This window comes from Bombina bombina, chromosome 5 (assembly GCF_027579735.1).
Source record: "Bombina bombina isolate aBomBom1 chromosome 5, aBomBom1.pri, whole genome shotgun sequence".
In the NCBI taxonomy this organism is placed as follows: domain Eukaryota; kingdom Metazoa; phylum Chordata; class Amphibia; order Anura; family Bombinatoridae; genus Bombina; species Bombina bombina.
Window position 1 is genome coordinate 73,496,843 of NC_069503.1, and position 23,249 is coordinate 73,520,091.

Genomic DNA, 23,249 nt, shown 5'->3' on the forward strand with positions numbered 1-23,249 from the left:
CACTCAAGATAAGCAGGGGATGTCCAGAATCCTACAAAAGAATTGGCAGATTATAGCTACTGATAATAACCTGCCACTAGTAAATATGCTGGTTCCTAGAGTGGGGTTTAAAAGGGCCAGGTCCCTTAGGGACAGCTTAGTGCACACAGACCCGGTCCACTGCTACCAAAAAGCCACCTGGCTACAGGGAAGACCCGGATGTTAATGATGCAGAGGGTGCACCACCTGCAATGGACTGACCACAGGCTCTTACTTTACCCATCCACATAAAGGAAAGAAATACTTCCATAAGTATAGACTAACGTGTACTACCACCCATGTAGTTTATTTGCTCCACTTTAATTCTGGTCTGTTTTTTGTTGGGAAGACCATAGATGACCTCAGAACATAAATGGCCAATCATAGGTCCGCCATTAGGACGGCCATAGATAGGGGTCAATCTGACCAACCAGTGGCAAGGCATTTTCTCCAACAGGGACATACAATTAAAGACCTGCAGTATATGCTTATTGATCATGTCCCCCATTAATGAGAGGGGACAGAGGAAATATACTCCTTCAACGAGAGGCCAGATGGACCTACGAATTGGAAACACTGGTCCCCAAAGGCCTCAAAACTCATGTGGACTGGCACTGTTTTTTATAGTGCTTATTGTTGTGCCTTTTCTAGTGCTGCTTGTAGTGTTTTTTGTAGCCCATGAAGCAGCACCTCTTTTGGTAATTGAGCTGGTCCTTTATAGCAGCCACTAGTAACAGTTAACAGTAGCTGTTTCTTGTAGCTTTGTAGCGGTTGTTTCTGGCAGCTAGTATCAAGTAACAATGTATTGGTTTTACTTTTTGCTACGCATAATACCCTATAGTCTCCTGACCATACTAGTACTGTATTGGTTTTTGTACATTATAATCTTCTTTTTAATATTAGGCTCATGTACTAACAGCCTACTTTTTGTTCTTTTCCAGCCTGTTCATTCTTTATTCTATTTATTTTTCCATCCTCCCCTTCTTCCTTCCCTCCCTTCTCTTCCCTCCTCCTATTTTGACCCAGGCTGTTGTGCAAGCCAGATCTTAAGGTTTAGGGTTTAGTACCCTTCTTGGACCTCTGGTTAATTCATAGTTTTTCCTTACATAGATGTAACATAGCCAGCTCTATAGCTTGCACTTATATTACAGTATCTGGCCATTTATATTTATATCTAGCTCCCTTCCACAGAGTTTAGGAATTGTGTATTGTTCCCACTTTTTCCCCTCTCTCTCTATTTTTCCCCCTTTTTCTTGGTATTTTCCCCCTTTCTCTCTCCATTTCTTGCTTCCCCTGGTCTCACCTTCTTGTATCTCTTATGTATCTCTTACTTATTTCTCTTTTAACTTTCTTTTTCTATCCCCTTCTGTATTAAATCATGTATTTGGTTTGTTCTGTTGCCTTAACATATATGCCCTATTAAGGTTCTGTCCCACATATACGGCTAGATTTAGAGTTCTGCGGCCAAAGGGGTGCGTTAGCTACGTGTGTTTTTTTACCCCCGCACCTTTTAAATACCGCTGGTATTTAGATTTCACAGAAGGGCTGCGTTACAGAGCGTACAGAGCGTACAGGCATATTTACCGCCACTGCAACTCTAAATACCAGCGGTGCTTACGGACGCGGCCAGCTTCAAAAACGTGCTCGTGCACAATATCCCCATAGGAAACAATGGGGCTGAGATGGCTGAAAAAAAACTAACACCTGCAAAAAAGCAGTGTTCAGCTCCTAACGCAGCCCCATTGTTTCCTATGGGGAAACACTTCCTAAGTCTGCACTTAGAAGACTTCAGCCGGATGATGGACCTAAGTTGGTACTCTTACATAACAATTCAAAATTTTCAGATCCAGAACTGGTCTGAATGAAGTTTCCTTCTTTGGGACAATGAATAGATTGAATAAAACCCCAGACCCTGTTCCTGAAACGGAACTGGCATGATTACCCCTGAGAAATCCAGGTCTAAAACACACTTCAGGAAAGCCTGAGCTTTTACTGGATTTGCTGGTATGCGTGAGAGAAAAAAATCTTCTCACAGGAGGTCTTACTCTGAAACCTATTCGGTACCCCTGAGAGACAATACTCTGAATTCATTGATTTTGGACAGAATTTATCCAAACATCCTTGAAAAATCTTAATCTGCCCCCTACCAGCTGAGCTGGAATGAGGGCCCCACCTTCATGCGGACTTAGGGGCTGGCTTTGGTTTCTTAAATGGCTTGGATTTATTCCAATTTGAGGAAGGTTTCCAATTGGAAACAGATTCCTTGCGGGAAGGATTAGGTTTTTGTTCCTTATTTTGTCGAAAGGAACGAAAACGGTTAGAAGCTTTAGATTTACCCTTAGGTCTTTTATCCTGAGGCAAAAAAACTCCCTTCCCCCCAGTGACAGTTGAAATAATCAAATTCAACTGAGAACCAAATAACTTATTACCTTGGAAAGAAAGAGATAGCAATCTGGACTTAGAAGTCATGTCAGCATTCCAAGATTTAAGCCACAAAGCTCTTCTAGCTAAAATAGCTAAAGACATAGATCTAATATCAATTTTGATTATATCTAAAATGGCATCACAAATGAAATGATTAGCATGTTACAGTAAGCGAACAATGCTAGACAAATCAGAATCCAATTCTTGTTGCGCTAAATTCTCCAACCAAAAATTTGATGCAGCTGCAACATCAGCCAAATAAATTGCAGGCCTGAGAAGAAGGATCTTTAAAAAAAAGTACTATCTTCCATAGGAATAGTGGTACGTTTAGCAAGAGTTGAGATAGCCTCATCAACTTTGGGGATCTTTTCCCAAAACTCTATTGTAATTGCTGGTAATGGATACAATTTTTTAAACCTTGAAGAAGGAATAAAAGAAGTACCAGGCCTTCTGAATAGAATCAGCAATAAATTCTTTTAAATTCACAGGTATATCTTGTACATTAGATGTTGAAGGAACAGCAACATGCAATGTACTATTACTGATGGACACATTATCTGCATGTAAAAGTTTATCATCGGACATACCTTCGCACCAAAAATGATGCAATAAACTTTGGCATTTTGCACACCCACGGGCCTAATTTTGCCCGCAAATTTTGAAAGAAAAAAGCAGTCAATTTGAAAAAAAGACTAAACCCCAGGTAATAAAAATATTCCCTAAATATGTTTTTTCCCCACATATGAAACTGACAGTCTGCAAAAGGAAATACATGAACCTGAGTCATGGCAAATATAAGTACAATACATATATTTAGAACTTTATATTAATGCATAAAGTGCCAAACCATAGCTGAGGTATCTTAAGTAAAAAAAACATACTTACCAAAAGACACCCATCCACATATAGCAGATAGCCAAACCAGTACTGAAACAGTTATCAGTAGAGGTAATGGTATATGAGAGTATATCGTCGATCTGAAAATGGAGGTAGGAGATGAATCTCTACGACCGATAACAGAGAACCTATGAAATAGATCTCCCATGAGGAAAACCATTGCATTCAATAGGTGATACTCCCTTCACATCCCTCTGACATTCACTGTACACTGAGAGGAACCGAGCTTCAAAATGCTGAGAAGCGCATATTAACGTAGAAATCTTAGCACAAACTTACTTCACCACCTCCATAGGAGGCAACGTTTGTAAAACTGAATTGTGGGTGTGGTGAGGGGTGTATTTACAGGCATTTTGAGGTTTGGGAAACTTTGCCCCTCCTGGGAGGATTGTATATCCCATACGTCACTAGCTCATGGACTCTTGCCAATTACATGAAAGAAAACAGAATTTATGCTTACCTGATAAATTACTTTCTCCAACGGTGTGTCCGGTCCACGGCGTCATCCTTACTTGTGGGAATATCTCTTCCCTAACAGGAAATGGCAAAGAGTCCCAGCAAAGCTGGCCATATAGTCCCTCCTAGGCTCCGCCCACCCCAGTCATTCGACCGACGGACAGGAGGAAAAAATAGGAGAAAACATAGGGTGCCGTGGTGACTGTAGTTAGAGAAAATAATTCATCAAACCTGATTAAAAAACCAGGGCGGGCCGTGGACCGGACACACCGTTGGAGAAAGTAATTTATCAGGTAAGCATAAATTCAGTTTTCTCCAACATTGGTGTGTCCGGTCCACGGCGTCATCCTTACTTGTGGGAACCAATACCAAAGCTTTAGGACACGGATGAAGGGAGGGAGCAAATCAGGTTACCTAAACGGAAGGCACCACGGCTTGCAAAACCTTTCTCCCAAAAATAGCCTCCGAAGAAGCAAAAGTATCAAATTTGTAAAATTTGGCAAAAGTGTGCAGTGAAGACCAAGTCGCTGCCTTACATATCTGATCAACAGAAGCCTCGTTCTTGAAGGCCCATGTGGAAGCCACAGCCCTAGTGGAGTGAGCTGTGATTCTTTCAGGAGGCTGCCGTCAGGCAGTCTCATAAGCCAATCTGATGATGCTTTTAAGCCAAAAGGAAAGAGAGGTAGAAGTCGCTTTTTGACCTCTCCTTTTACCAGAATAGACGACAAACAGAGAAGATGTTTGTCTGAACTCTTTTGTAGCTTCTAAGTAGAATTTTAGAGCACGGACTACATCTAAATTGTGTAGCAAACGTTCCTTCTTTGAAACTGGATTCGGACACAAAGAAGGTACAACTATCTCCTGGTTAATATTTTTGTTGGAAACAACCTTTGGAAGAAAACCAGGCTTAGTACGCAAAACAACCTTATCTGAATGGAACACCAGATAGGGCGGAGTACACTGCAGAGCAGATAACTCAGAAACTCTTCTAGCAGAAGAAATAGCAACCAAAAACAAAACTTTTAAGATAACAACTTAATATCTATGGAATGTAAAGGTTCAAACGGAACCCCTTGAAGAACTGAAAGAACTAGATTTAAACTCCAGGGAGGAGTCAAAGGTCTGTAAACAGGCTTGATCCTAACCAGAACCTGAACAAATGCTTGAACATCTGGCACAGCTGCCAGTCGTTTGTGTAGTAAGACAGATAAGGCAGAAATCTGTCCCTTTAGAGAACTCGCCGATAATCCTTTATCCAAAAATTCTTGTAGAAAGGAAAGGATCTTAGGAATCTTTATCTTATTCCATGGGAATCCCTTGGATTCACACCAGCAGATATATCTTTCCTAGTTACCGGTTTTCTGGCTTGAACCAGAGTATCTATCACAGAATCTGAAAATCCACGCTTTGATAGAATCAAGCGTTTAATCTCCAAGCCGTCAGCTGGAGGGAGACCAGATTTGGATGTTCGAATGGACCCTGTACAAGAAGGTCCTGTCTCAAAGGTAGCTTCCATGGTGGAGCCGATGACATATTCACCAGGTCTGCATACCAAGTCCTGTGTGGCCACGCAGGAGCTATCAAGATCACTGAGGCCCTCTCCTGCTTGATCCTGGCTACCAGCCTGGGAATGAGAGGAAACGGTGGAAACACATAAGCTAGGTTGAAGGTCCAAGGCGCTACTAGTGCATCCACTAGAGTCGCCTTGGGATCCCTGGATCTGGACCCGTAGCAAGGAACCTTGAAGCTCTGACGAGACGCCATCAGATCCATGTCTGGAATGCCCCATAATTGGGTCAACTGGGCAAATATCTCCGGGTGGAGTTCCCACTCCCCCGGATGGAAAGTCTGACGACTCAGATAATCCGCCTCCCAGTTTTCCACTCCTGGGATGTGGATCGCAGATAGGTGACAGGAGTGATCCTCCGCCCATTGTATTATTTTGGTCACTTCTTTCATCGCCAGGGAACTCCTTGTTCCCCCCTGATGATTGATATAAGCAACAGTCGTCATGTTGTCTGATTGGAATCTTATAAATCTGGCCTTTGCTAGCTGAGGCCAAGCCCTGAGAGCATTGAATATCGCTCTTAGTTCCAGAATGTTTATCGGGAGAAGAGACTCTTCCCGAGACCATAGTCCCTGAGCTTTCAGGGATTCCCAGACCGTGCCCCAGCCCACTAGACTGGCGTCGGTCGTGACGATGACCCACTCTGGTCTGCGGAAGCTCATTCCCTGGGATAGGTGGTCCAGGGTTAGCCACCAACGGAGTGAATCTCTGGTCTTCTGATCTACTTGAATCACTGGAGACAAGTCTGTATAGTCCCCATTCCACTGTTTCAGCATGCACAGTTGTAATGGTCTTAGATGAATTCGCGCAAAAGGAACTATGTCCATTGCTGCAACCATCAACCCTACTACTTCCATGCACTGAGCTATGGAAGGACGTGGAACTGAATGAAGAACTTGACAAGCGTTTAGAAGTTTTGACTTTCTGACATCTGTCAGAAAAATCCTCATTTCTAAAGAATCTATTATTGTTCCCAAGAAGGGAACTCTTGTCGACGGAGACAGAGAACTTTTTTCTATGTTCATCTTCCATCCGTGAGATCTGAGAAAGGCCAGAACGATGTTTGTATGAGCCTTTGCCTTTGAAAGGGACGACGCTTGTATTAGAATGTCGTCCAAGTATGGTACTACTGCAATGCCCCTCGGTCTTAGAACCGCTAGAAGGGACCCGAGTACCTTTGTGAAAATCCTTGGAGCAGTGGCTAACCCGAATGGGAGGGCCACAAACTGGTAATGTTTGTCCAGAAAGGCGAACCTTAGGAACTGATGATGTTCTTTGTGGATAGGAATATGTAGGTACGCATCCTTTAGATCCACGGTAGTCATAAATTGACCTTCCTGGATTGTAGATAGAATCGTTCGAATGGTTTCCATTTTGAACGATGGTACTCTGAGAAATTTGTTTACGATTTTTAAATCCAGAATTGGTCTGAAGGTTCCCTCTTTTTTGGGAACTACGAACAGATTTGAGTAAAATCCCATTCCTTGTTCCGCCATTGGAACTGGGTGTATCACTCCCATCTTTAACAGGTCTTCTACACAATGTAAGAATGCCTGTCTCTTTATTTGGTTTGAGGATAAGTGAGAAATGTGAAACCTTCCCCTTGGGGGTAGTTCCTTGAATTCCAGAAGATAACCCTGAGAAACTATTTCTAGCGTCCAGGGATCTTGAACATCTCTTGCCCAAGCCTGAGCAAAGAGAGAGAGTCTGCCCCCCACTAGATCCGGTCCCGGATCGGGGGCTACTCCTTCATGCTGTTTTGTTAGCAGCAGCAGGTTTCTTGGCCTGCTTACCCTTGTTCCAGCCTTGCATCGGTTTCCAGGCTGGTTTGGTCTGTGAAGCATTACCCTCTTGCTTAGAGGATGCAGAATTAGAGGCCGGTCCGTTCCTGAAATTACGAAAGGAACGAAAATTAGACTTATTCTTGGCTTTGAAAGGCCTATCTTGTGGGAGGGCGTGGCCCTTTCCCCCAGTGATGTCTGAGATAATCTCTTTCAATTCTGGCCCAAAGAGAGTTTTACCCTTGAAGGGGATATTAAGCAATTTTGTCTTGGATGATACATCCGCTGACCAAGACTTTAGCCAAAGCGCTCTGCGCGCCACAATTGCAAACCCTGAATTTTTCGCCGCTAATCTAGCTAATTGCAAAGCGGCATCTAAAATAAAAGAATTAGCCAACTTAAGTGCGTGAACTCTGTCCATAACCTCCTCATATGGAGTCTCTCTACTGAGCGACTTTTCTAGTTCCTCGAACCAGAACCACGCTGCTGTAGTGACAGGAACAATGCACGAAATGGGTTGCAGAAGGTAACCTTGCTGTACAAAAATCTTTTTAAGCAAACCCTCCAATTTTTTATCCATAGGATCTTTGAAAGCACAATTATCCTCGATAGGAATAGTAGTGCGCTTGTTTAGAGTAGAAACTGCCCCCCTCGACCTTAGGGACTGTCTGCCATAAGTCCTTTCTGGGGTCGACCATAGGAAATAATTTCTTAAATATAGGAGGGGGGACAAAAGGTATGCCGGGCTTCTCCCACTCCTTATTCACTATGTCCGCCACCCTCTTGGGTATAGGAAAAGCGTCGGGGTGCACCGGAACCTCTAGGAACTTGTCCATCTTGCATAATTTTTCTGGAATGACCAGGTTGTCACAATCATCCAGAGTAGATAACACCTCCTTAAGCAGTGCGCGGAGATGCTCTAATTTAAATTTAAATGTCACAACATCAGGTTCAGTCTGTTGAGAAATTTTTCCTGAATCTGAAATTTCCCCATCTGACAAAACCTCCCTCATGGCCCCTTCAGATTGGTGTGAGGGTATGACAGAGCAATTATCATCAGCGCCCTCTTGCTCTTCAGTGTTTAAAACAGAGCAATCGCGCTTTCTCTGATATGCAGGCATTTTGGATAAAATATTTGCTATGGAGTTATCCATTACTGCCGTCAATTGTTGCATAGTAATAAGCATTGGCGCGCTAGAAGTACTAGGGGCCTCCTGCGTGGGCAAAACTGGTATAGACACAGAAGGAGATGATGTAGAACCATGTCTACTCCCTTCATCTGATGAATCATCTTGGGCAACTACATTATCTGTGGCAGTACTGTCCTTACTTTGTTTGGACGCTATGGCACAATTATCACACAATCTTGAAGGGGGAGACACATTGACTTTCATACATATAGAACATAGCTTATCTGAAGGTACAGACATGTTAAACAGGCTTAAACTTGTCAATAAAGCACAAAAACCGTTTTAAAACAAAACCGTTACTGTCTCTTTAAATTTTAAACAGAGCACACTTTATTACTGAATATGTGAAAAAATATGAAGGAATTGTTCAAAATTTACCAAATTTTCACCACAGTGTCTTAAAGCATTCAAAGTATTGCACACCAATTTTCAGAGCTTTAACCCTTAAAATAACTAAACCGGAGCCGGTTACAGTTTTAACCCCTCTACAGTCCCAGCTACAGCCTTTGCTGCGACTTTACCAAACCCAGGGGGGAATACGATACCAAATGAAGCCTTCTAGGAACTTTTCCAACTACTTTCAGATCCTCACACATGCATCTGCATGTGTTGCTCTCAAAAGTAACTGCGCAGTAATGGCGCGAAAATGAGGCTCAGCCTACAACTGGGAAGGCCCTTCCTGACTGGAAAAGGTGTCTAACACAGTGCCTGACGTTAAAAAACGTTCCCCAAGTTTATAAGTGTGAATTACCAGCATAACATGTATAAAATGCCCAAATAAAGCTATCGATTTTGCCCATAAAAGTGTCTACCAGTTTTATAGCCCATATTAAGCCCTTTATTCTGTTTGAGACTAAGAAAATGGCTTACCGGTCTCCATGAGGGGAAATGACAGCCTTCCAGCATTACACAGTCTTGTTAGAAATATGGCTAGTCATACCTTAAGCAGAAAAGTCTGCTAACTGTTTCCCCCAACTGAAGTTACTTCATCTCAACAGTCCTATGTGGAAACAGCAAACGATTTTAGTTACTGTCTGCTAAAATCATCTTCCTCTCACAAACAGAACTCTTCATCTTTTTCTGTTTCAGAGTAAACAGTACATACCAGCACTATTTTAAAATAACAAACTCTTGATAGTAGAATAAAAAAACTACAACTAAACACCACATACTCTTAACCATCTCCGTGGAGATGTTGCCTGTGCAAAGGCAAAGAGAATGACTGGGGTGGGCAGAGCCTAGGAGGGACTATATGGCCAGCTTTGCTGGGACTCTTTGCCATTTCCTGTTGGGGAAGAGATATTCCCACAAGTAAGGATGACGCCGTGGACCGGACACACCAATGTTGGAGAAAATATATTAAATGGTTTAGACAGATAGTAATAAATAATGGTTCTGATTAACTGTACATATGGTATAATTAAAGGCACACATAACAATTCATGTGATACAGATCAGCTGTTTAGGTTATTACATATGTGCTATTGATTCAGCACACACATTTAGTACAGTTAGCTATTTGGGTGCTATAATTGCCCCTTAAATATGAATCTTCCCAGATCTATACAACATAATGGTAGAAAATCTATTTAAGTGGGGCCATATCACATCTTTACAAATATATTATAATCTTTGTTTTCTATCATTTATATGAAACAATATTTTCTCCTGAAAGTAATGTTAAAAATCATTTGTTTAAATATAAGTTAAATTGCAAAATGCAGTATTGGTATTGTAATTCCTACTAATTCTCACTGTCAGACATTTTGTCATGTGTTCCACTCCCAGTCCTTTAACTTCTCTTGGTCAATAATGAGTTTTCTTAAATGACATTGCAAGGGTGTGTGTAAGAGATAGGCACTAATATGTTCATATCAATTGTTATGTCAGATAGAGTTAAGAACATGAAGAATTTTTGTGTTTACATATAGTGATAATATAATGATATGTTCTTTTGGCACATTCAGTCCATTTAAAAGGACCATACAATATAGAATTACAAAATCAACAAATGCATAATAACACAAAGGGGCAGAAGCTCGACATGGCCCAATATTGTATGATGAAAAGACAATGGTATATGTGACAATTGCACTCACATGTGGTATGACACCCCTAGTGGTGTGGATGGAGCGATCTTGGATCAAATGCAGTCACCCAAAAGACTGGCCTGTGGTGGATAACATAATTTATGTAAGAACTTACCTGATAAATTCATTTCTTTCATATTAGCAAGAGTCCATGAGCTAGTGACGTATGGGATATACATTCCTACCAGGAGGGGCAAAGTTTCCCAAACCTTAAAATGCCTATAAATACACCCCTCACCACACCCACAATTCAGTTTAACGAATAGCCAAGAAGTGGGGTGATAAGAAAAAAGTGCGAAAGCATATAAAATAAGGAATTGGAATAATTGTGCTTTATACAAAAAAATCATAACCACCACAAAAAATGGTGGGCCTCATGGACTCTTGCTAATATGAAAGAAATGAATTTATCAGCTAAGTTCTTACATAAATTATGTTTTCTTTCATGTAATTAGCAAGAGTCCATGAGCTAGTGACGTATGGGACAATGACTACCCAAGATGTGGATCTTTCCACGCAAGAGTCACTAGAGAGGGAGGGATAAAAATAAAGACAGCCAATTCCTGCTGAAAATAATCCACACCCAAAATAAAGTTTAATGAAAAACATAAGCAGAAGATTCAGACTGAAACCGCTGCCTGAAATACTTTTCTACCAAAAAACTGCTTCAGAAGAAGAAAATACATCAAAATGGTAGAATTTAGTAAAAGTATGCAAAGAGGACCAAGTTGCTGCTTTGCAAATCTGATCAATCGAAGCTTCATTCCTAAACGCCCAGGAAGTAGAAACTGGCCTAGTAGAATGAGCTGTAATCCTCTGAGGGGGAGTTTACCTGACTCAACATAGGCAAGATGAATTAAAGATTTCAACCAAGATGCCAAAGAAATGGCAGAAGCTTTCTGGCCTTTTCTAGAACCGGAAAAGATAACAAATAGACTAGAAGTCTTTCGGAAAGACTTAGTAGCTTCAACATAATATTTCAAAGCTCTAACAACATCCAAAGAATGCAATGATTTCTCCTTAGAATTCTTAGGATTAGGACATAATGAAGGAACCACAATTTCTCTACTAATGTTGTTGGAATTCACAACTTTAGGTAAAAATTCAAAAGAAGTTCGCAACACCGCCTTATCCTGATGAAAAATCAGAAAAGGAGACTCAGAAGAAAGAGCAGATAATTCAGAAACTCTTCTGGCAGAAGAGATGGCCAAAAGGAACAAAACTTTCCAAGAAAGTAATTTAATGACCAATGAATGCATAGGTTCAAAGGGAGGAGCTTGAAGAGCTCCCAGAACCAAATTCAAACTCCAAGGAGGAGAAATTGACTGAATGACAGGTTTTATACGAACCAAAGCTTGTACAAAACAATAAATATCAGGAAGAATAGCAATCTTTCTGTGAAAAAGAACAGAAAGAGCAGAGATTTGTCCTTTCAAGGAACTTGCAGACAAACCCTTATCTAAACTATCCTGAAGAAACTGAAAAATTCTCGGTATTCTAAAAGAATGCCAAGAAAAAAAGATGAGAAAGACACCAAAAAATATAAGTCTTCCAGACTCTATAATATATCTCTCTAGATACAGATTTACGAGCCTGTAACATAGTATTAATTACAGAGTCAGAGAAACCTCTTTGACCAAGAATCAAGCGTTCAATCTCCATACCTTTAAATTTAAGGATTTGAGATCCTGATGGAAAAAAGGACCTTGCGACAGAAGGTCTGGTCTTAACGGAAGAGTCCACGGTTGGCAAGAGACCATCCGGACAAGATCCGCATACCAAAACCTGTGAGGCCATGCCAGAGCTACCAGCAGAACAAACGAGCATTCCTTCAGAATCTTGGAGATTACTCTTGGAAGAAGAACTAGAGGCGGAAAGATATAGACAGGATGATACTTCCAAGGAAGTGATAATGCATCCACTGCCTCCGCCTAAGGATCCCGGGATCTGGACAGATATCTGGGAAGTTTCTTGTTTAGATGAGATGCCATCAGATCTATTTCTGGAAGTTCCCACATTTGAACAACCTGAAGAAATACCTCTGGGTGAAGAGACCATTCGCCCGGATGCAACGTTTGGCGACTGAGATAATCCGCTTCCCAATTGTCTACACCTGGGATATGAACCGCAGAGATTAGACAGGAGCTGGAGTCCGCCCAAACCAAAAAATTCGAGATACTTCTTTCATAGTCAGAGGACTGTGAGTCGCTCCTTGATGATTGATGTATGCCACAGTTGTGACATTGTCTGTCTGAAAACAAATGAACGATTCTCTCTACAGAAGAGGCCAAAACTGAAGAGCTCTGAAAATTGCACGGAGTTCCAAAATATTTATCAGTAATCTCACCTCCTGAGATTCCCAAACTCCTTGTGCCGACAGAGATCCCCACACAGCTCCCCAACCTGTGAGACTTGTATCTGTTGAAATTACAGTCCAGGTCGGAAGCACAAAAGAAGCCCCCTGAATTAAACGATGGTGATCTGTCCACCACGTTGGAGAGTGTCGAACAATCGGTTTTAAAGATATAAATTGAAATATCTTTGTGTAATCCTTGCACCAATGATTCAGCATACAGAGCTGAAGAGGTCGCATGTGAAAAAACAAGCAAAGGGGATTGCGTCCAATGCAGCAGTCATAAGACCCAGAATTTCCATGCATAAGGTTACCGAAGGGAATGATTGTGACTGAAGGTTTCGACAAGCTGAAAACAATTTAGACGTCTCTTGTCTGTTAAAGACAGAGTCATAGACACTGAATCTATCTGGAAACCCAGAAAGGTTACCCTTGACTGAGGAATCAATGAACTTTTTGGTAAATTGATCCTCCAACCATGATCTTGAAGAAACAACACAAGTCGAATCGCATGAGATTCTTCGAATGAAAAGACTGAGCAAATACCAAGATAATCGTCCAAATAAGGAAATACCAAAACCCTGTTCTCTGAATACAGAAAGAAGGGCACCGAGAATCTTTGAAAAAAATTCTTGGAACTGAAGCTAGGCCAAACAGTAGAGCCACAAAACTGGTAATGCTTGTCTAAAAAGAGAATCTCAAACACTAAAAGTGATCTGAATGAATCGGAATATGCAGATACACATCCTGCAAATCTATTGTAGACATAAAATGCCCTTGCTAAACAAAAGGCAGAATAGTCCTACAGTAACCATCTTGAATGTTGGTATACATAACGATTCAATATTGATAGATCCGGAACTGGTCTGAAGGAATTGACCTTCTTTGGTACAATGAAGAGATAAAATAAAACCCTAGCCCCTGTTCCAGAACTGGAACTGGCATAATTACTCCAGCCAACTCTAGATCTGAAACACATTTCAGAAATGCTGAGCCTTGCTGTGTTAACTGGGACACGGGAAGAAAAAAAAATCTCTTAGCAGGAGGCCTTAACTGAAGCCAATTCTGTACCTTTCTGAAACAATGTTCTGAAACCAGAGATTGAGAACGGAATTTGATCCAAACTCCTTTGAATAAAACGTAATCTGCCCCATATCAGCTGAACTGGAAAAAAGGGCCGCACCTTCATGGGTACTTAGGAGCTGACTATAGGTTTCTATAAGGCTTGGATATATTCCAAACTGGAAATAGTTTCCAAACTGAAACCGCTCCTGAGGATGAAGGATCAGGCTTTTGTTCTTTATTATGAGAAAAAGAACGAAAAACTAATTATTACCCTGGAAAGAAAGGGAAAAACAAAATTAACTTAGAAGACATATCAGCATTCCAAGTTAAATCCATAAAGCTTTTCTAGCTAAAATAGCTAGAGACATATACCTGACATCAACTCAAATGATATCAAAAGATGGTATCACCAATAAAATTATTAGCATGTTATAGAAAAAATAATGCTATAAAATTATGATCTGTTACTTGTTGCGCTAAAACTTCTAACCAAAAAGATGAAGCTGCAGCAACATCTGGTAAAAATATAGCAGGTCTAAGAAGATTACCTAAACATAAGTAAACTTTTCTTAGAAAGGATTCAATTTTCTTATCTAAAGGATCCTTAAATTTAGTACTATCTGCCGTAAGAATAGTAGTACATTTTAGCATGAATAGAGACAGCCCCAAACCTTAGGGATTTTGTCCCAAAAAACTCTAATCTGTCAGATGGCACAGAATATAATTGCTTAAACGTTTAGAAGGAGTAAAAGAATTACCCAAATTATTCCATTCCCTGGAAATTACTTCAGAAAAAGCATCAGGGAGATTAAACACTTCTGGAATAAATACAGGAGATTTAAAAAACCCTATTTAAACGTTTAGATTTAGTATCAAGAGGACCAGAATCCTCTATATCTAAAGCAATTAATACGTCTTTAAATAAAGAACGAATAAATTCCATCTTGAACAAATACAAAGATTTAACAGCATCAACCTCTGAGACAGAAACTTCTGAACCAGAAGAATCATTATCAGTATCAGAACGATGATGTTCATTTAAAAATTCATCTGAAAAAAGAGAAGTTTTTAAAAGACTTTTATGTAAACTAGAAGGAGAAATAACAGACATAGCCTTCTAAATGGATTTAAAAAATAAAATCTCTTATGTTTAACAGGAACACTCTGAAAATTAAATGTTGACGAAACAGCAACAGGTAATATAACAGTACTAAAGGAAATTTTATCTGCATTAATAAGTTTGTCATGACATGCAATACAAACAACAGCTGGAGAAACAGGTACCAAAAATTTATAGCAGATACACTTAGCTTGGTAGCTCCAGCCCCGGGCAGTGATTTTCCTCAAGTAACTTCTGACTCAGTTGCAACGTGGAACATCTTGCAATATGTAATAGAAAAAACAACATATAAAGCAAATTGATCAAAATCCTTAAATGACAGTTTCAGGAATGGGAAAAAAATGCCAGTGAACAAGCTTCTAGCAACCAGAAGCAATAAATAATGAGACTTAAATAATGTGGAGACAAAAGCGACGCCCATATTTTTTTTAGCGCCAAACAAGACGCCCACATTATTTGGCGCCGAAATGCCTTTTGGCGCCAAAAATGACGCCACATCCGGAACGTCGACATTTTTGGCGCAAAATAACGTCAAAAAAATGACGCAACTTCCGGCGACACGTATGACGCCGTAAACGGAAAAGAATTTTTGCGCCAAAAAAATCCGCGCCAAGAATGACGCAATAAAATGAAGCATTTTCAGCCCCCGCGAGCCTAACAGCCCACAGGGAAAAAAGAGTCAAATTTTTGAAGGTAAGAAAAAATGATTAATTCAAATGCATTAACCCAAATATGAAACTGACTGTCTGAAAAATAAGGAAAGTTGAACATTCTGAGTCAAGGCAAATAAATGTTTGAATACATATATTTAGAACTTTATAAACAAAGTGCCCAACCATTGCTTTAGAGTGTCACAGAAAATAAGATTTACTTACCCCAGGACACTCATCTACATGTTTGTAGAAAGCCAAACCAGTACTGAAACGAGAATCAGCAGAGGTAATGGTATATATAAGAGTATATCGTCGATCTGAAAAGGGAGGTAAGAGATGAATCTCTACGACCGATAACAGAGAACCTATGAAATAGACCCCGTAGAAGGAGATCACTGCATTCAAAATAGGCAATACTTTCCTCACATCCCTCTGACATTCACTGCACGCTGAGAGGAAAACCGGGCTCCAACTTGCTGCAGAGCGCATATCAACGTAGAATCTAGCACAAACTTACTTCACCACCTCCATCGGAGGCAAAGTTTGTAAAACTGAATTGTGGGTGTGGTGAGGGGTGTATTTATAGGCATTTTAAGGTTTGGGAAACTTTGCCCCTCCTGGTAGGAATGTATATCCCATACGTCACTAGCTCATGGACTCTTGCTAATTACATGAAAGAAATTCAGATATCTGTAGAGAGGTATATAGAACACAGGGGTGCCTATATGGCCAAATATTGTTTGATACAAGCGAAAGGAAGTAAGATAAAATGTGCACTCACATTTAGTAGAGCACCTCCCTTGGTCCTATAGAAGCAAGCTGGGATCAATATGGTCACCGAGTAGACTTATTCTCCAGTGGTCAGGAACTCCCAGTAGTCCAATCTCAGAGTGAAGGTGTATAACACAAGAACAGTATGGCAGCAAGTGGCAAGTTAACAAAACGTATTTTATTAAAATAGGTTAAAACAATTTGCAACGCGTTTCTCAGCCAACCAGTGGCTGTTTCATCAGGCTTAGTAAAATGAACAATAAACACTTGCTATATATGTCATACTAACAGAGCTGAATAATAGGTAAAACCTGGAGTGGGTGTTTACCTAATACAACCAATCAGACTATGGGAATTGACAAATAGGATATATATATATGTATTATATCTGTGAATGCAATTTGGTTCTTAACATTGTATTTTTAACATTGTATTTGGGTTTATGATGTCACAGAATGTGGTACCTTTTGATTGGCTATGACTCACTTGATTGGTTGTATTAGGTAAACACCCACTCCAGGTGTTATCTATTTTTCAGCTCTGTTGGTTTGGCATAACAAGTGTTTATTGTTTTACTAAGCCTGATGAAACAGCCACTGGTTGGCTGAGAAACGCGTTGCAAATTGTTTTAACCTATTTTAATAAAATACGTTTTGTTAACTTGCCACTCGCTGCCATACTGTTCTTGTGTTATACACCTTCACTCTGAGATTGGACTACTGGGAGTTCCTGACCACTGGAGAATAAGTCTACTCTGTGACCATATTGATCCCAGCTTGCTTCTATAGGACCAAGGGAGGTGCTCTACTAAATGTGAGTGCACATTTTATCTTACTTCCTTTCGCTTGTATCAAACAATACTAGGCCATATAGGTACCCCTGTGTTCTATATACCTCTCTACAGATATCTGAATATCCACCACAGGCCAGTGTTCTGGGTGACTGCATTTGATCCCAGATCGCTCCATCCACACCACTAGGGGTGTCATACCACATGTGAGTGCAATTGTCACATATACCATTGTCTTTGCATCATACAATATTGGGCCATGTGGCGCTTTTGTCCCTTTGTGTTGTTTGCAGATTACCAATTCTGGATTGTGGCCTTGATCCATTACAGATAGCTGCCTAGACCGACTCAGTCACCCACCTACATCTAATATCATCATCTCTAATGAGACTGTCTTATAGTTAGTCAATATATGACTATTCATATCACGTCTATTATTATTGTTATGTATTTTAACACTCTGTATCTGTACACTTTGTAATAACTTCTGTGTCTATTAATAGGAAATTTAGATAGAGGCTCCACCTATCTATCCCATTTGTATTATTGTGTGTGTGCTATTAACAGTATAACAGTTCATTATAGCAATTTCACCAGTGATCATTCCTATCATTATATTAACTTATACTAGACCATTAGCCTATAGAGGTATTTATTATCTCTTTGGTGACATAAGGGTGCTCCCTACTTACTTTACCTACAGATGCATAATAAAAATACAATGCAATAATACTTACTATGAATTTAAAAAGAGCAATAGATTGCTTTCTGATAAATGTAGTTCTGCACCTGTACCATGTGACAGCTATCAGCCAATAACAGACTCATATTTTTATATAATGTGAACTCCTGCATATGCTAAGTAGGAGCCAGAGCCTCAGTTCATTTAAAAGGCTGTGTACAATTTAATAATGAAAATAAATTACAAACAGTAAACAGTTATTTTACATAAAAATAAAGCTAAAGGTGAAATTTCCCATACACTTTATACTATTTTATACACCGGTAAAACAAGTCATAAGAAACACATTAAAGGGACAGCAAAGTCACAATTACACTTTTATGATTGAAATTTAAACAATTTTCCAATTTCCTTCTATTAACAAATCTGCTTTATTCCCTTGGGGACCTTTGTGACAAAGCATATAATGCCCTATGGTGCGCTAGCTGCTGATTAGTGGCACATACAAGCCTCTTGTCATTGGCTCACCTTATGTGCTCAGCTAGCTCCCAGTAGTGCATTGCTGCTGCTTTAATAAAGAATATCTAGAGAATGAAGAAAATATCATAATTGAAGTCAGTTGGAAAGTTGTTGACAACTATATGTTCTATTTAAATAATGAAAAACATTTGGGGTTTCTTGTTATTTTAAGGGAAAACCAAATTTACAGGACACTGTCCCTTTAAGTCTCTGACCATGCGACATAAACAGCAGCAGCTGAAGGTGCAGAATACACTCACTAAGGTCTTTACTAGCAACAAGAATCAGTCACAGATCAGTGGGATAAACGTTCTGATGATAAACAGGTGCAGCTAATAGAAATAAGAAATGTATTATAAAATAACCTCATTAGAAATAAAATAATATGCAGATCACAAGATATTTATGATTAGATCAGTATATGTGATGAGACTGATACAACAGGGCCATACGCTATATAGAAAACAAATTAAATAAGAACAGTTGAGTTTTTTTATTTAAACTCAGTTTCTTATATGAAGTGAAATATATTATCTTTATCATAACAAAATACAGAACAATATTTTCTCATCATTATATAAAACACAACAGTGTGAGGCTGTTAATAAAGATTTATGTCAGGTTTTGCATATTACCGTTTAGCAGAAGCTCTGTAAGTATGAAGTCTCTCTGGTTCCTCCTGTGATATCACTGAGTGTTACACAGATATTTATACTAATGTGGGAGTGTCACCTTTCTCTGTGTGACTCACATGAGTACAACTTGTCAGTTGGGAGACAATGAGAGGGTCACACCTGGCCTTTTGTTCTCATATAGATGTCTATTGTCCCCTCTGGTGTCACATGAATACAGAGTCCCTGCCTCCCCCTCAGGGTGTAATTATCATATGGATAAATAAGGAGGAAACAAACTGGTTATTTAAATGTGAGAGATTTTCTGTTGTGTACTAAAATATCTCAGGATACAGCATTATATTGTGTTTTTATTGATGGAAATTGTTATTTTAACAGAACTTAGTTGCAAACAGATGTATAATATTAACACTTTATTAGATAGATATGAGATACAAAGCTGAGCATTTCAATATTAATAATGTGACATTTTCATTGTTTGTTCACTAACTGTATTATCTAATTATTCTTTTTCTAATCTCTCTAGCATAAATTATATTTCTTCTTCTGACTATTTATTCTACACATATAGGGCCCCATCCGATATGCAGCGTCGCCCGCAAAAGCTGGCAACGCCGTTTTTTTGCGCGGGTTTGGTATCCTATATACAGTGCCGCATATAAATGCGGCACGTATATTTCACCCGTCGGACGTAGTTTTTTCACCCATAGACTAACATATAAAACCCGCGCAATTTGGTATCCAATATCCAGTGCAAGGCCTTACATGGCGAAAATGGAGAAATCTTACTCCATTTTCACCTCGCCATGAAATGCACCCGTAGCAGGCCTTGCGCTGAGTATGGGAGCACAGTAGCTCCCTAAAATGCCTGCAAAAAAAACCTAACACCTAACGCATGTGCAATGTCTATCTACCTGTCAACCGCAATACCTAATAAAGTATATTAACTCCTAAACTGCCGCTCCTGGACCCCGCCGCCACCTACATTAAATGTATTAACCTCTAATCTGACCCCCCTACACCGCCACCACTTACATTAAATATATTAACCTCTAATCTGACCCCCCTACACCGCCGCCACCTACATTAAATGTATTACCCCCTAAACCTAAGTCTAACCCTAACACCCCCCTAACTTAATTATTATTTAAATAAATCTAAATAATATTAATATTATTAACTAAATTATTCCTATTTAAAACTAAATACTTACCTATAAAATAAACCCTAAGATAGCTACAATATAACTAATAATTACATTGTAGCTATTTTAAGGTTTATTTTTATTTTACAGGCAAGTTTGTATTTATTTTAACTAGGTACAATAGCTATTAAATAGTTATTAACTATTTAATAACTACCTAGCTAAAATAATTACAAAATTACCTGTAAAATAAATCCTAACCTAAATTACAAATACACCTAACACTACACTATCTATAAATTAACTACAATTATCTATGCCCCGCAAAAGGCCCTTTTAAAGGCTATTTGTAATTTAGTTTAGGATAGGGAATTTTTTTATTTTGGGGGGCTTTTTATTTTATTAGGGGGCTTAGATTAGGTGTAATTAGTTTAAACTTCTTGTAATATTTTTTATTTTTTGTAATTTAGTGTTTGTTTTTTGTACTATAGTTTAGTTTATTTAATTGTATTTTATTTTAGATAATTGTAGTTAATTTATTTAATTAATTAATTGATAGTGTAGTGTTAGGTGTATTTGTAACTTAGGTTAGGATTTATTTTACAGGTAATTTTGTAATTATTTTAACTAGGTAGCTATGAAATAGTTATTAACTATTTAATAGCTATTGTACCTAGTTAAAATAAATACAAAGTTTCCTGTAAAATAAATAATTAAATAATTTAAACCCTAAAATAGCTACAATGTAATTATTAGTTATATTGTAGCTATCTTAGGGTTTATTTTATAGGTAAGTATTTAGTTTTAAATAGGAATAATTTAGTTAATAATATTAATATTATTTAGATTTATTTAAATAAGAATTAAGTTAGGGGGGTGTTAGGGGGTAATACATTTAATGTAGGTGGCGGTGGTGTAGGGGGGTCAGATTAGAGTTTAATACATTTCATGTAGGTGGCGGCTGTGTAGGGGGGGCAGATTAGAGGTCAATACATTTAATGTAAGTGGCAGCGGTGCAGGGGGGGTCAGATTAGGGGTTAATATATTCAATGTAGGTTTTCGGCGGTGTATAGGGGGTCAGATTAGGGTTTAATAAATTTAATGTAGGTGGCGGCGGGGGCCGGGAGCGGCGGTTTAGGGGTTAAACACTTTATTTAGGTGCGGCGGGGTCCGGGAACGGTGGTTTAGGGGTTAATAAGTATAATGTAGGTGGCGGTGGGCTCCAGGAGCGGCGGTTTAGGGGTTAATACTAGGATAGGTTTATTGCGGTGTGGGCTATGGCGGTATAGGGGTTAATAATTAGGCTTATTGCGTTGTGGGGGGTTGTCGGTCTAGGGGTTAATACATTTATTATTAGGAGTGAGAGGGGGGATTCTGGATAGAGGGGTATACGTATCGGGCTGATTTTTGGGAGACGTGTTAGACAGTTATGGGAGATTTAATATCTTAGTTACTTTTTTTAGGCGCTGGCAGTTTCTAAAGTGCCGTAAGTCACTGGCGACTCCAGAAATTTGTAGTTACGCTTATTTCTGGACATCGCTAGTTTATCCGACTTACGGCACTTTAGCAACTGCCGGCGCCTTATATGTAATACCCCGATGTGCGAGGTGAAACTACGGACGGTGTGGGTTCCCTCGCTTGCGCTGAAAACTACGCTGTATATCGGATCACGCCCATAAATTGCTGTACTCTGCAACTAACTGTGAGTTTTTGTAATTTGTCATTGTATTACTTTTTGTATTTAAAAGAAGCCTGCAGCAGATATATAAAATTTATTTCCATACATATAATAACAGAATTTATGTTTACCTGATACATTTCTTTCTCCTACGGTGTATCCGGTCCACGGCTTCATCCTTACTTGTGGGATATTCTCATTCCCTACAGGAAGTGGCAAAGAGAACACACAGCAGAGCTGTCCATATAGCTCCCCTTAGGCTCCGCCCCCCCAGTCATTCGACCGACGGTTAGGAGAAAAAGGAGAACCATAGGGTGCAGTGGTGACTGTAGCTTGGAAAAATAAATTTAAACCTGACCAAATGCCAGGGTGGGCCGTGGGCCGGATACACCGTAGGAGAAAGAAATTTATCAGGTAAACATAAATTCTGTTTTCTCCTACATTGGTGTATCCGGTCCACGGCTTCATCCTTACTTGTGGGAACCAATACCAAAGCCTTAGGACACGGATGAAGGGAGGGAACAAGTCAGGTAACCTAAACGGAAGGCACCACTGCTTGCAAAACCTTTCTCCCAAAAATAGCCTCCGAAGAAGCAAAAGTATCGAATTTGTAAAATTTGGTGAATGTATGCAGTGAAGACCAAGTTGCTGCCTTACAAATCTGTTCAACAGAAGCCTCATTCTTGAAAGCCCATGTGGAAGCCTCAGCTCTGGTGGAATGAGCTGTAATTCGTTCAGGAGGCTGCTGTCCAGCAGTCTCATAAGCCAATCTGATGATGCTTTTCAGCCAGAAGGAAAGAGGTAGCAGTCGCTTTCTGACCTCTCCTCTTACCAGAATAGACAACAAACAAGGATGATGTTTGTCTGAAATCTTTAGTTGCTTGTAAATAGAATTTTAAAGCACGAACCACATCCAGATTGTGTAACAGTCGTTCCTTCTTAGAAGCTGGATTAGGGCACAGAGAAGGAACAATGATTTCCTGGTTAATATTCTTATTAGAAACTACTTTTGGAAGAAAACCAGGTTTGGTACGCAAAACAACCTTATCTGAATGGAACACCAGATAAGGTGAATTACACTGCAAAGCAGACAATTCAGAAACTCTTCTAGCAGAAGAAATAGCTACCAAAAACAAAACTTTCCAAGATAGTAACTTAATATCTATGGAATGTAGAGGTTCAAACGGAACCCCTTGAAGAACTGAAAGAACTAAATTTAGGCTCCATGGAGGAGCCACAGGTCTGTAGACAGGCTTGATTCTGACTAAAGCCTGTACAAACGCCTGAACATCTGGCACGGCTGCCAGACGCTTGTGTAACAAAACAGACAGGGCAGATATCTGTCCTTTTAAGGAACTAGCTGACAGACCTTTCTCCAATCCTTCTTGGAGAAAAGATAGTATCCTTGGCGTCCTAATC

The 23,249-nt window shown here is 39.5% G+C and overlaps 1 protein-coding gene across 1 annotated transcript in view; it reads right to left on the minus strand.

Moving 5' to 3' along the window:
- The window catches only part of LOC128659212 (gastrula zinc finger protein XlCGF26.1-like), a 69,960-nt gene that overhangs the window by 2,178 nt on the left and 44,533 nt on the right, over positions 1-23,249 (minus strand). The gene's annotated exons all lie outside the window — the stretch shown is intronic.